Raw genomic sequence first — 15,774 nt, forward strand, 5'->3', positions numbered from 1 at the left:
ATGTCATTTTGGAAGCCAGAAGGCCTAGTACTAGAACATCTTATGCTCATAAATGAGAGAGATTCTGTGCGTGGAACCGAGCACAAGGAACGGACACAGCCAAGCCCAATATTCCTCAGATTTTACAATATTTGACTGAGATGCTTGACAAGGGCCTATCTTTTTCTTCAATAAAAATACATGCCTCTGCCATCTCGGCTCATTACAACACAGAGCCTCCCCTCTTTTCTCATCCTCTGCTTAAACAGTATCTTAGGGGGGCCAAAAATTTAAGGTCTCCCAGAAGATCACCAACTCCTTCATGGGACCTCAACCTTTGTGTTTGAAAAACTCACCCTGCCTCCTTTTGAGCCAGCAGCTACTGTGGATATAAAATTTCTATCTTGGAAAACCGCTTTCCTCTTGACGGTCACTTCAGCAAGAAGGGTTTCAGAACTACAGGCTCTCGTGGCTGTGGAGCCTTTTGTTACATTTTACCCAGACAGTGTGTCCCTCAGGACCAATCCTTTTATGCCGAAGGTAGTATCCAGTGTGGCCCGACAATTCACTTGCCAACATTTTACCCAAATCCGCAGAACAAGGGGGAGCGGATTCTGCATTCATTGGATGTACACAGACAACTAAGATTCTACTTAAACAGGACCAAATCTCTAAGGAAGTCTGAGCAACTACTGGTAGCATTTGCTGCAGGGTCAGAGGGAAGGCGATATCAAAGCAGACTATTTTTAAGTGAATAAGCCACTGCATTCGTTCTTGCACCATGGTAAACCTGTGCCCAAGGGGATAGGGTCACATTCCACCAGGGCTACCTCTACCTCAGCAGCTTTTCTCGGAGGGGTTCCAAACAAAGACATTCTAGAGGCTGCTACTTGGAGCTCTGTTCATGCCTTCACAAAGCATTATTATTTGCCTCTCTTCTCCAAATCAAGGGCAGGCTTTGCCACTGCAATTCTGCAGGGCTTTATAGTCGCTCCTAATGCTATTTAGTTCCATCCTCCCATCCATAGCTTTGGGATTCTACCCAAATGTAATGACTGCAGCAGTGAAACACGAAGAACATAGTACAGTTCAAAAGTAGAAGAGGTAGATACGCCACAACAATCGAAACAAACCAGGTGAAAAGTAAAATATATCCTTTTATTCCATAGAAGTAAGTGCTTTCACGTTACAAAGAACGCTTCATCAGACTTTAACATAGTGCAGGAAACACATCACATTTAAATACTCATAAAGCACCAATGGCACACTTCATCAGTATCACATGTAAAATCACATTAAATCACCTCATCCACTTTTAAAGGTGCAGAGAAATACATATATATATATATATATATATATATATATATATATATATATATATATATATATATATACACAAAGGTATAAACTCACAGTAAATATATATAAATAACTTATAAAACTACTTTAATACGCATTAGGGATGTAAATACAAATATATATATGTATAAAAATATATACTTATAATAATACTCATAAGGATATCCATAAAATACTTATAAAAATATATATATTTATTTCTTAAGATATATAATTTTTAAAAAAAAATATATGTAAATATACCCATAGGGATACTTATAAAAAACTTATAAGATACATATGAGAATACAAATAGAAGCACACTTAAAACATATCAAAAACTTGCTAAAAGATTTAATGCACAAATGGTCTATCTACTAAAAATGGTTTCAAAGATAACTTATCATTAAGGCCATGCCCCTTATCTGCAGCTAGCTTAATTATCCACCTAGCTTCTGTTCTCTCTGTCTTATTCCTAATATTACCTAATCTTTCTGTCTCTTGTAACTGTCCTATAACCATGAATCTAAATGCATGTGTGATATCATTCTGCAGAGTATGCTTAGCAAGAGCATTCCCTTCATTCTCTCTATGAATAGCATAGAGATGCTCCCTAATTCTTTCCCTCAATGTCCTGTTGGTCTTACCTACATAAAAACAATGACATTTTTTGCAGGTAGCTAAGTAAATCACATTCCTTGATTTGCAATCTGCATACTCATTAAACTCATATTTGACCCTGGTATCAGGATGTACAAAGAAATAAATCATTTCAAAACTTTTCTCACCTTTAATGTGACCTATTAACATGTACAATTCAATTGAAAAACAAACCTGTTCACGGAGGTACTGCAAGTTGGTAGAAGTATGTGGAACTGTTTGCTGCAAAGGCTGAGTTCCAATGCCTATGATTAAGGGTTTATTGGTTTGATTGCCAATGTATGGGTGGGAGGTTGGAATAATGGTTAAGGTGGTTCCCATACAGATGCAAGGTGCAGGGTTTGATTCTCAGACGGGGTAATTGGCTAGGCTTAAAATGACCCACAAGGGCAGTTAGCCTAGTACTAATCTATGAATCTATGACCTAGTAGCCTTTAGGTAGTAGACTGGCATAACCCATGTTGAGATTTTTCATTCCATAGATTTATTAAGAATACTTGAAAGAAGCTAGTGACTAACATATTCCAATTGTATTTGGAAACATATTTCATAATCTTGAAGGCATTGTGTAATGCATCTGCCACTTCATTTCATTATTGGTTGTTTATTTTTACTAATAGGTTCCACGTTCTGCTGTTAGCTCCCCCACTAGTGTATTCCAAGCATAGACTTTCAGGTTGAGCTACCTCAAAAGTTAATTGCTTTATAGACCAGGCAGAGGTCACTGTAACATAAGAAACAGAGTATAATGATTGTTTTGGAGACTTTCTGAGCAGTACATTTTTTCGAACCCTTTCATTTTTCTGCTAAGGAATTGTATCTTTTGAATTTGTTTCAGGTGGCTTGTGGAATAGCTACAGAACATAGCACTGTATTCAATAATTGGAAGGATCAGTGAGTGAGGTACAGTATGAAGTGCCAGAACAATCTCTCTGAAATTACAAGATTAGCCCTTTAAACTGGGCCAGCCACAGAGCATAGGTTTTCCTTTTTTTTTTTTCAATAATTTTTATTTTCATTTTGCATTTATAAAAGACACAAAAATGTCCATATTTACAACATGACCATAAGAGAACGTTATACATTATAGTTTTCTTTGTCATGAGGATAGTCTCCCAGAGCAGAATGCATTTTTTCATGTCTATCAGGTATGGTAGGGTTTTGGAGGTAACTAGAACACATCACTTTGATTTGTCTAAGCATTATGATGCAAGACTTGGGTAGATTCAGATTATTTCTCATTTCTTGGATAGTACAAAGAATACAAGATATCTACCCACTACTTAATTGTACTATCCAAGAACATGGTTTTCTGACTTCTGTTGATGCACAGTGTCATAGTTTACATTGCTGTCTATTATCTCCAGATAATTAATGATGCATTTTTATTAATTTGGCCCTTTATTTTGTAATCATAATTTGCCATTTTTAATTTAGTGCATTTATTTCCTTCATTTCCTGATGTTGAGATTAAGGTTTATTACTTTTGTACAGATTATACATTTTTTGAAGACTATGTTGGTGAACTCTAGTTTCTTTTATTGTAGTAGTAATGTTACACACTTTGTAGTCATTAATATTTTTTGGTTATAAAGAGCATGTTTCCCATTTTTGTACCCGAAAAGAGTAACCTAAAAAAAAAAGTAGGCCTTGTACAAACCTCTGTGGGATACCAAGTTATCCTTACTGGGATGGAGAGGATACTTTCCACCGTCTTCTTGCTTAACAGCAATTTACCCACCGAGCTGTATAATAAGTGACATAAACATATTTAATTTGTCACTTATTCCATTATGCTGAGCAGTGTGACATGCCTTAGCAAAGCTGACATTTATTAAGTAGTGCCATTATCTCTTCAAATAATGAAAAGATGATTGTATACAGAATAGTAATCCAGCAGTCCACCAGAAAATGTACATTGGCACTTAACATTTTACTTAGTGCTTTAGCCAAACTAGTTTTTCAACAGGACTTCTTCAGAATGAAGTACGACCATTAAAGTGCTTGATTTAAATAATCCACCCATTTAATCATGTGATGTATGACATTACAGCATAGGAAAAAATGAATATTATTACAAAAGAAAAAAACTCATTCTCTTTAACACTGTAAACAACAATTCATTTTCCAGTGTTTATTTCTTTATTTATTTCCATTTGTTTACCAATAAAGTCCAACTGGGCAAACAACCCTTTTTCAGCAGAGGCCTGGGTAGAAAAGGTCCATTAGAAGTTAAAGTATTGGTATTTATATTTTTTTCAAATAAATAAGTTGTATTTATACAGAGTAATAAGAACTATGTGTAGTAGTAGAATGTAGCTGTAGATTGGTATAAAGTAACAGTGACATCTTTCCATACGTAATGAGAAGGATTAGAAACAGATACTCTGTCAATATCTATTGAAGTCTGCCTGTGCAGAATATTAGTCAGGTGGTGCATATTTTCATAGCCAATTTGTGATGTATTGCTCCCTAAGTTGAGATTTGAAGGCTTGCCAGTTTTCTAATAGTTTATCCAACCTCTTGAATGTTCCACCATCTACTCTTACACAGTGGGAGTTTGGTGAGTCTCCTGCTGTGTTGTAAGAGTTTGACAATAGAAAGCAATAGTTTATGTATTGAGCAGAGAGTTCTAGCGGGACTTAATTATTGGAGCATACTTTTGAGGTAGGATATTTGTTTGGGTTGTAGATTTATGTGCTAAGATAATTAGTTATAGTGGAGATGGCAGGCTAATTATGTCAAGTGAAGCTTTCTTAGGGCCAAGCACTTGTGTAATACTTTTGCTGATCTCATGTTTAAAACAGTTTTTATCAAAAATTTTCATTCAGTCCAGGTTTTGAACACACAAAAAATGTCATTTGCTGCAGCATTTCTTTGTAACACAAAGTGCTCTACTGTCACACCCACCCTTAAGAGAACAAAGTACCTCATCTACCACAAAAAATATTACATTCTGTCAAATGTTTATAGAAGGCATTACTAATATTCTTGGTACTGTATCAGTGCTCATAAATCTTCTATCTCAGTGGCCACTCAGTTTTGTCAACATGAAACACATTGCATATCAAGCAAACACCAATGTAAATTACCCCAGGAGTAGAACAGTTTCTTGTTCTTGGGCATGAGTTCACCTTGGGGTAATTTGACACCTGGCACATTTTTAACATGCTTTTGCTGACCTTATCAGTTCTAACTTTAGGGCCTGATTCCAGAATGGTAGCATGCCATACTTAGAATTGTCTTTGGAAACAATTATTTTACTATATTGCAGCTCCACTTATTGTACTAGAATGCATTTATCCTCACATTTCTCATTTGTTGCCTTATGACTATGCATTGTTTAAGCTTGTGCATAGTTTGACTTCAAATGTACTCTGTTTCTATGGCTTTGTTAATGCTGAAATTGTTTCCTTATGCTCTTTTATATGTATCCCTAGCTGAGCCTCCAGTTGGTCATTATGTGATCAATGTTCTACCCCTATAACCAAAATAAAAATAAGTAAACCACCAGGAGTGTTGTCTTGTGTCACGAAATGTGACATTTTAATTTTATCTATGGCAATTAGCAAATCTGTAGTCCTCTGCAGCACCCTGTCTATCAATGCCTCCTGTGAAGTCTGCACAAAGTGTTTCTGCGAATACTGCTGTTATGCCTTATGGCTATGTGAATCTTTAATCGTTTATTGATAACATGCTAGATTCACAGTTACTGCCCTTTCAGATTTTTAAAGTAATTACAATTTTTTATTGATTTTTATCATTTGATATCAGGCTGAGTTTGTAGCCTGGTCTGGAAGATTTGATAAACTATTTCTTGTACTTCATTTAATCTAGATTTGTTTTCATTAGTAAAGTAATTTTTTAAGCTTTTTTCATTAGTAAAGTAATTTTTTAAGCTTCTTCTTCTTCAATTTGCATATGTTGATAATGTTGTAGTTCTGCTCTAGTCTTTGCTGTTATTTTTTACTTTATCTGTAATTCATACCTTACCAGTAAACATTCACAAATGCAAAAGTTAATATCCAACAATTTGCTGAGATTGTCTTGACCACACTTATTTGGCTCATTGAGGAACATTTCTCAGTCTGCTCCTGTAAACATATCATTTATTGCATCTCGGTCTGCTCCCATAAACATATAATTTATTGCATTGTAATTTTCTTTGACAAAGCCCTTGGAAGATTGTTTTAGGGTTAAATGATGGCACCATGGTATCCATGACTTACAGAGGCTAGGGAACATCTTTATCAAATGCGAATAAAATCACAAGTGAATGCTTTATCTAAGCATGTGCTAAACAATGATAACACACATCATTTTTCTTTTTCTGTCCTACAAGTTTTACAACCCAGCCCAAGAGGGGGCGATATAAAAAACATTATGGAGTCAGTGGAGGCCCAATGGATTATAAAAACTAGAGCACATTGTGCCCCAGGGCTGAATGACAGAGTTCCATTGAAACCCATGTTAAAAAACAGGAGAAGTAGACCTCGATGAATGGCATCCAGATGTTCTCATGCAACACTAGTCACATATATATTCAGTTTCTAGTTTTTTCTTGAATTTTAGATATAAACACTTTTACCGCAACATAAATACATACAGCATAGTTTTATATATATACACTATATTTTTCGATATACATTTTTTATGTAGATAATTTATTTATATACATACAAACAATACTTTATATATTTACATATATATATATATCTCATCTAGCTGTCATATGTATATAGATATAAATATACTTCATGCATACATTTTTTATGAATTAATCTACATTAGTACATTTTCAATTCATACATTACATCTTTGAATTGAATTATATTTATCCAGATCATAATTTTATGATTTGTTACACGTGATATATTTTAAATTGAATTTGTTTAGGATGTATGTATTATATATTATTTTATGGTGTTATTCATATTAAGTATAAATTTCTATCAGTTTTATTATTTTATTATTATTTTTTATAATGTTTGGTAAGGTTAAATATACTTATGCATATGTTGTTGCAGAGTTACATGTTTCTTTAAATGGTTAACTTTCTTTGCTTATTAAGCAGCAATGAATTAAGTATAAAAAGGGCATGCTGGTTGATTGAAAATGTATTGGTTTGAAAAAGCACTTGTTGCGAAAGCGCTTACCATCGTTATTGTGGATCCAATGAATCAACTTTTATTTATCATCATTTGGTGCTGCTTGAATCTACGCATTACTTGACTGCAGAGTCGTTTTCAATTTGCATCGTATGGTTACCAGGTTGTGTTTCTTTGCTGGTTTCTGGTCTGAATAGACCTGGACTTACTATCTGATAACAGCATTCTGGTCCGTTTACCATCCAGTCAACTTTATCGCTTATTATGGTCTGAATAGACCCTGACTAACTGCCGATAACGGAATTTTGGTTTGCCTTTGTTATTTGTTTTATGCACTTTGTAACAAGATAACAGGAGTGCATACTGCATTACGTTCTGGTCTGAAGAGACCGTGACTGAATATTGGAAAGGTAACTTCACTTGTTTTCGCCTTATGTCCTTGAATTGATGTGTTTATAGGAGGTGACACCAACTTTTTATTTATTTGATATATTTTTATTTTAATTTGAAATAGTCCATGAGAAGACATTACAGTGAAGGAACATTTTCTAGTCGGTACTTTTACTCCTCAGTGAGAATTGTTGACAGTCCAAAGCACTCAAACTGCACACTACACAACAAGGCTAACCGGCACCAAATATCTTGTTTTAGCCATTGACTGAATGGTAACATTTTATTTTCACATGCAGGTGCCATTCTAGGTGATGGGAGGATGTTGTCTGGATGATGTGGTTTCTCAAGTTTATAGCATGTTTGATTATCCCACCATATACTGTTGCATAGCTAAGAATGGTTTCCTCAAATTGTTATGTTAAGATGCTACCCTGGTTATAAAAAGAAAAAAAACTCAATAAATAAAGCTAAATAATGACTGTCACCCTTATTTTTAACCATTTTAACCATATTGAGCTATCCCTAAGTTTGGGATCATGGTCTAAACAATGTCATGAAATCCATGTAAAATCCAGTGAGATGTGTCTGCTCCACTTAAAGTGGAGTCACTAATGCCCAGAAAGTGTTGAGGTTGCAGGTCACATGTTTGCCTTCTGGACTTTCAAGTTCATTTTTTTTTAATTTTAACAAAAGGTATTTTGCTATTATAGAGACTCCCTATTGCCATGTTAAGGTGATTGTGCATGTGTGATTCACTTTGGTCATTGGGGAGTTTCTGTAGTGTATTGCTTGTATGAGCTTATGGTTTTATTGCGCTTATTTTTTATTAAGGTATAAGTAAAGGTTTTGTGAGTACATACTCTAGATCCTCTGGGTTTATAAGGATTAGATGTATGAATATGCTCACAGGAAGGAGCTGGTGTTGCGAGTTTAACTTCTATAAGATGGATATGTACTTGCAACTCTCCCACAACATTATAGCCAGAAATTGTGTAATTGTGTGCCAGCTTCTAGAACATAGTATCTACACCCACTCATAGGTTCATAGGCAAGTACTAGGCTAGCTGTCCTTATGGGACATTTTAAACCTAGTCAGTTTTCCTTTTTGTGCTCAAAATAATGTATCGAGTTTGCTTATAGATTGGCCTTACCCCATCTCTTGGTCAATAATTATGTATTACCCCATAATAAGAATAACTGGGATAATACCACAGAAAAGTTTAGGGGGACCCATCATGGGATAAAGCATTTAGGAGTTGTGTCTGTCCATTAGTAGTACAGGATGCACTCCTGGGGTAAAGTTCATGTTTCCCTTCTATAGATCTAAGTTGCATTTCAATATGGACCGGGAATAACTTCGTTTTATGTGGATAGGAAGTCTGTTTCACAGCAGTTCTCACTCACCTCTGTGAGATATACCTGTGCCTCAAAACTGTTCTGTTGATGCTGCAGAAGAGGTTTAGCACCCTAGACAGAGTATATCTGATGCCATTTGACTTTCTGACGTGCAGTAAATCCATCTAATGGATCGGAGGACACTGGTCACCCCTTGGCCATCTGTAGGATACCAAGTATAGTGACAGGACTTAGTTTGTCCATGTAGGACATGTCATTTAGGCCTTGTATCCTTTCAGTAAGATATCTTTGTGTGCATTCCAGTTGTTGCATGTGTCTGGAGAGAGACATGCCAAAGGGAGAATTATATTCAATGACTGACCAAATGAGGACTGAGTAAAGGGAAACAATGGCATCCCTTAATCTAGACACATTCCCTTTGTTTGCATGCTGTGCAATATAGAAGGACCTTCTTACAACAATAGATACATGCTGATCAAATGTTAGGCCACTGTCTGGAAAGTAAAGGCTTAAGGGAAAAAAACTACCCATCCAGGTAATCAAGAAAAATAGCCATTTAACAAAATACATAGCCATAAACCATGATGCATATTGCATTCATTGTATGTATTCCAACATGACTCACTGCACAGGATATTTTTTAAAAGTCTGTGCTATGATATTTATGGCCATGCCTTCATAGATATTTGATGTCTTATCAGTAAGAAATTTATTTTTTGTGAGCATAAGGCAGTGTATCAACAGATATCATGAGTTTTAAAATTAGCTCCACGTGACTCCATACCCAATGTAAGAAAGATATTTTCTATATTAAAAGAAATGCCAGTGAACTATGATTAAGGGCATTCTTAGTGAGGATAAACTGGTGGGGAGGGATGAAGGTGATTGTTTCCCCACTTTTGTGGGTTAATATGGAAGCCAAGGCCAGATTGATTGCATGTGACCCACAGTTAAGGGTAGGAGTTTAGAGAAATGTGCAGAGCTATCAAAACCAACTTTCACTCTTGACAAACAGCCACCAAGTCTGTACATTTTATACATGGCCTGTCTTAGATAGAACGGAGCCCTAGGCAAAAGGCTTACTGGTGTCCCACCCTGCTGACTACTGCTTCCCCATTGGGCAGTTCCCAAGTGCCTCCCCTCAGATAACCTTACCTTGACCTTTCCGGTTTACTTTTTCTTGTTTTCCCTCATCTTTTCAACTCGCTCTTAACTGGCCAAGACTGTATTGTAGTAACTGGAGAGGAAATAAATTAAGCTGGAGGTCTGGGGGCCAATAGACCCACCCACAAAAGCCATGGAAATCTAGATGCTTAGAGATGCATTTTAAAACTTTTTAATAACCTTTTCGTCCAATGATGGCCTGATCAAAAATAATGAGCAAAGAAAGAACTTCAGTGTTACTGTTCAGCTTTGTGTTTTCCTGCATCCTTTCAGCACACGCTGACTGGCCCAAATTGTACTGCAACAACTGTGGGAGTTAATAACTGAATCAAGCTGGGGATCTGGAAACTATACATCCTCAGAAGACATATACGGTTCTAAATGCTCTGAGGTGAATTTTAGAGCCTCCCCCCAAAATCACGTGACCTGGTCATGATCTGAATAAAAATCATGAAGAAGGAAAGAAATTCAGTCTTACATTTTCTTTCTAGAAAGAAACAAAGTTGTGTTCAAAGTTAACAAAGTACTAGTTCACAATTAACTAAAAAGGCAAATACTGTTTATGTATCTTCACAAGTATCTGGAAGAGTGCCTGACCCTAATCAAAAAAGAAAAAGATAGTTACCTTCAAGGTAATAATTTGGTGTTAGATTGGGATGAGAGTAAAGGTACATAAGCCACAGTCATATATTTCAATAGTCTGCTATCATACAAATGTTTTACATGCTTCTTCACCCCCTAGCCCCAAAAGATAGCCACCTTGTATGTACCCTTTTGTTGTCAGACTGGGTCAAAAGTGAAAGAGCAAATAGGATACAGTAGTATATTTCAACTTCTTGTTCTCAGGTGTATATAAACAGCATACCTTCTAACCAATTACGCCCAAACGCCAGCTGCATGTATCGTGTGCATGTCCAAAGTTTTATTTTGATGGAAGTGAAAAAGTAATATTCACAGCAACATATTCAAGATTGTTGATACTGGACAGTACACTGCTACTAAACTGTCGTGACAATCTGCGCACACCGCTGAGGTTTGTGGGGAAAGTTAAACAACAGCATAGATGCCAACCCCACTGCAATCTGTAGCATCATCCTCTGCAAACATCTAATGTTTGATTTTTGAGGAAAGCTAAAGAAATAATGACCACAGTGTCTCCAGCTCCCCATGCATGCTATAGCAACCTTCCTGTGTCCTCCAAGGACAAGTTTTAGAGTAAGTGAGGCTCAGGGCAGAGGCCGCCACTAAGCCTATGTCAAAAGTCAGTTCTGCAGCCGTGGGTGGGCAGACGCAGGGGAGGAGCACAGGTCATACAGAAGGTCTTGGGGGGGGGTTCTGGATTTTCAGTGATGCATTTTATGCCTTATTTTTGAAACCTGATAACTTGCTAACTGTTCTGTAAATTGTTCATCTCACTTCACAGAGACACATTTGTCCTGCAACACAATATTAGTGACTGTTTAAACTGAGCAAATGACAAAAAGTTAAGTTACATTCATCCCCAAACAACTCCCAACCCCACCCAGTAGTTATAACCACTTTGTGTAAACTCCGTATATCTAATTGTGATAAAAAAAATAGCCTTCAGCTGTGTCCTAATAAGCAGGAGTTGCACTATGTAAAGTATTTCATGTTGCCTCATACAAATTACATTAGCACTGCAAATGAGCAAGCAACAGTAGTTAGTCATTTTTTTCTTTCACAGGAAGCACCTTGGAAGTCTAACAGGTGCAATAATGCATGGAATATATTCCAGGTATAGCTAATATAATAGACTTCATACCTCTCACAACCTCTTAGTGCAAGAAATCTGGACAAAGCCTATAATAATGGGGGGGCACATTTTAAATGTTAATCTTATAAACTTAAAAAGTTGCTAGAATAACAAATTTCTGTTAGCATGCACTTTCTGAAGGATATGAAGTCTAAACTTCAAATTTGTCGTCATGTAATTACTTAAATCCTCAGTGAATGGCCAGGAAACCACAAATTTTATAATGAGCAGACCAAAAATATGAGGCAGAAATCTGGACATTTTGCGAAAATCTGGTTTTGGGAGGTATGATATTAGTTACTAATTTATGTATGAATATTCACTAAAGAGTGTACACCTACAGATTGGTTAAACAGTATGATTCCGTGGAGATACTTCAGGTGTAATTAACTGTTAGTAGGACACCTGTTCAAGTCAATGCCAGATACAGGACCCCTTCCATGAATCAGGACATGCACTGTACCTATTTGGATCAACTTGAATCTGTCTATAGTTTTGGGCAACTTTAACTACCCATTCATTGATTGGGTAAATTACTCATGCTCAATCTCACTTACCCAAAGGTTCTGTGACTTCATTAACTCCAGTGCCCTGGGCCAGCTAGTTGACATATCCACAAGGGGTGCCAACATCATGGATCTGTTGCTTACTAATATGGGGGACCACTGTAGCACTCCTACTGTGAGGTCTTCCCTGGTGAGATCTGACCACAAATCAGTCTCATTCAAAGTAACTGTAACAACTGACCCCCCCCCCCCCCAACAGCAAGTAATCTAAATAACTTCTCCAAAGCAGATTATAACCTCTTGTGTGATGGTATAAATGGTTTCACTGCACCTCCCTCCTCAGATGGAACTGGCAACTGTGCAGAGTTCTACACCAGTGCTTTATACAAACACCTGTATAACTGCATTTACTTGGCCATACCTGATAGGACCAAAACAAGTTCCTCAAGGAAGAGCAAACCTGCCAGGTGGACAACTTCCATTAACAAGCTTTACAATAAGAAGAAGAAATTGATGTCAAAGACTAAATGGAAGTGAGCCCTAAACTGCAAACACTCCCTCCTCAGCTTAAACAAGCTAATAAGACTTCTTGTGAAGTCCTCCAAAGCAAACTATGGATCCAGATTAGCTTCCTCAACTAAGGACAGCCATAAGGCATTCTTTAGTTACATCCGTAACCTAAAAGGAAAAGCCCAGATTAGTGATACCACATAGACTGAGCCTGTGGACATAGCTAACCTGTTGGCAAACAGGTTTTGTGAAAACTTCACTGCACTGTCCCCACCACACGTACCCCATGATATCCCTACTACTTGTCCCTTACCTTGTATCTCTAAAGAGCAGGTCATAAACGCCCCCTCTAAGCCCAAAAACACAACATTTATAGGACCTGATAACATTCCAGGCAGTGTCGTACATGAGCTCCAACAAGAATTAGCAACACCATTGGGAACTCTTTTCAATCATAGTCTTAAGCAACAGCTTTGCCCCAGCTGAATGGAAAATGGCCGCCATTATTCCCTTGCACAAAGGTGGTGCTTCCACTAACCTCTGGAATTATAGACCTATTAGTCTGGCTAGCCTTATCTTTGCAAGGCCATGGAGCGAATCATCATGGACCTTAACAACAAAGATATAGGTAATCATCAAACACTTGGCCCTACTCAGTTTGGATTTGTCAAAGGGAGATCATGCCTGTTAAACCTGGTGGACTTCTTTAAGACAGTCACCAAGGCCCTGGATGAGGGGAAATCTCTGCATACAGCCTGCCTAGACTTACCAAGATGTTTGACACTGTCCCCCACTCAAGCATCATTGATGAACTCACTCAGCTAGGTATCAACCCTTATTTCATTAGATGGGCCACTAACTGGCTCACTTATAGAACCCATGTAGTCAAAATAGGGGAATCCACCTCCAACAGGAGACCTGTAACCAGTGGTGTTCCACAGGGATCCACCCTGGGACCTCTACTGTTTGGAATCTATTTCTAAAAACTAAAGATCTGTGGTTGACACAGTTTGCTGATGACTACAAACTTGGAGCGGTCATAGAATCGTCAATCGTCAAACCAAGAGCTGTTGGACATGCTACACTTAAAGAAATCCCAATGCCTCAGAGAGACATGCTCCAGGGATCTAAACCTTGTCATCACAATGGACAAAACATGCTGGAGGGATAGGTTCCTGACCCACAGACCCCTCAGACTCTGGAATAGACTGCCCATACATGTCAAGCAGAGCGCCTCTTTGGCCCTCTTCAAAAGGAACCTTGATGATTGGATGGGAGGTCCAGTCAGTCGCCCTGCTAGACAGGGGTCCAGGGAAGTAAATACTGTGGGAAGAAATAGCCAGGGAATTATGGCTAGGCTTGTATAGGCCCTAGGGCTAATAGCCTAATACCAACCTATGTAAAAAATATATAAACTGTTTATTTAGAAATATTATCTTGAATTCAGTTACTGCATAAGTCATCACAGCAAAATAAAAGAGAATTTCCAAATCACACATTATCAACTAAGCAGGTGATAAGTCTTCAGCTTGCTTCACTGAACTTCAAAAGAATGAAGGTAATACTGAAATGGTTGACCTCTAGGAGTAAAGTTCATGTTAGTAATCAACTTGTCCCTCTCATTATGTCAGCTAGCTAACTGTAGTTGGGTGTATTGGCAACAAAACGTTTTAGATCATTTGAACAGCAGATTTATGTTTTTCTATCACTTGATGCAGATATCTTTTGTGTGTGTGTGTGTGTGTGTGTGTGTGTGTGTGTGTGTGTGTGTGTGTGTGTGTGTGTGTGTGTGTGTATATATATATATATATATATATATATATATATATATACACACACCCACACGTACATATAGATAGATCCATAGCTACATACATGTATAAATTAGTATATGGCAAGATTGTGTAACCCCATGGTCAGAGGAAGATATGTGGGCCTCTTCAAAATTAACAGGTTGATGTCTAAAGTGGTGGGAATACCTATAGATCTGTTCACATCTTCAGGTCAAGGCATAGTAATACACGGATCAAGTTTGGAAGGGAAGAAAATTAAAATGTGGAAAGTCCATACTTACAGTGGCAAGCTGAGCATGACAGAGTATTACATCTTTATTAAGATTTGAAATGTATTGATAAGGAAGGCTGAATGTAATTAAAAAGATAAGCTGTTAATGGCAGATTGCGGTAATTGGCTGCATACAAAGTGGTTTACAAATTCTCTAGAAAAGTGTTTGATATAAATAAATGCAGATTTTAATTTCTCCAATGTCTGGCTATAATGTAATTATGACCCAGGGTTCATATATATATATATATATATATATATATATATATATATATATATATATATATATATATACTGAAAGACAGTTATGTGGCAAGAGTAATGTTTTGGAAACTGTAAGATTTTATCATACAAGCATCTAAGAAGCACTGGAAACATTATTAACAAAAAAAAAATACTGAAAATGACAACATAATACACATTTGCTCAGCTAAAACCATATGATAGGCCAAATTGTGCAGTTGATGTTAAAAGGATAAACGTTACGCTGCTCTTTGATATCACCACATATGCTGATCACAGTTTTGAGCATGGTGAGTGAGACAAATTTACAAAATATAACTTTATGTATTATATCAACATCCTCTCGCATTTGCTGTCTTCTGATCATTCAGTTAAAAATGCCAGTACTCAGAATTATTACTGACTTCCACAGCTACTGGGAGGTGGAGAATCTTTTCCCTGTGACACACTTTAATGTATGTTCTTTGCCATGTTTAAACAGACTGTAATAAAACCTTTGTTATTCAGCAATTAATAATGTTTAATTAATGCTTTTTAAAGCAAGAGTTCGCAATCTGCAAGTATTTCTAATTTCACTCTCTGTTTCTTTCACTGGTATTATATACTTATTTCAGCATGTATCTGTCTATGTATTTGGCATTCTAACCATAGCTAGTGTCTGCTGTTGCACAGAAGATCT

At 36.9% G+C, this 15,774-nt stretch overlaps 1 protein-coding gene across 1 annotated transcript in view; it reads left to right on the forward strand.

The window, feature by feature from the left end:
* The window catches only part of IGSF3 (immunoglobulin superfamily member 3), a 1,951,941-nt gene that overhangs the window by 404,433 nt on the left and 1,531,734 nt on the right, over positions 1 to 15,774 (forward strand). The gene's annotated exons all lie outside the window — the stretch shown is intronic.

The sequence above is a fragment of the Protopterus annectens genome, chromosome 5.part0 (genome assembly GCF_019279795.1).
Source record: "Protopterus annectens isolate FY-2018-M chromosome 5.part0, PAN1.0, whole genome shotgun sequence".
NCBI lineage: Eukaryota > Metazoa > Chordata > Ceratodontiformes > Protopteridae > Protopterus > Protopterus annectens.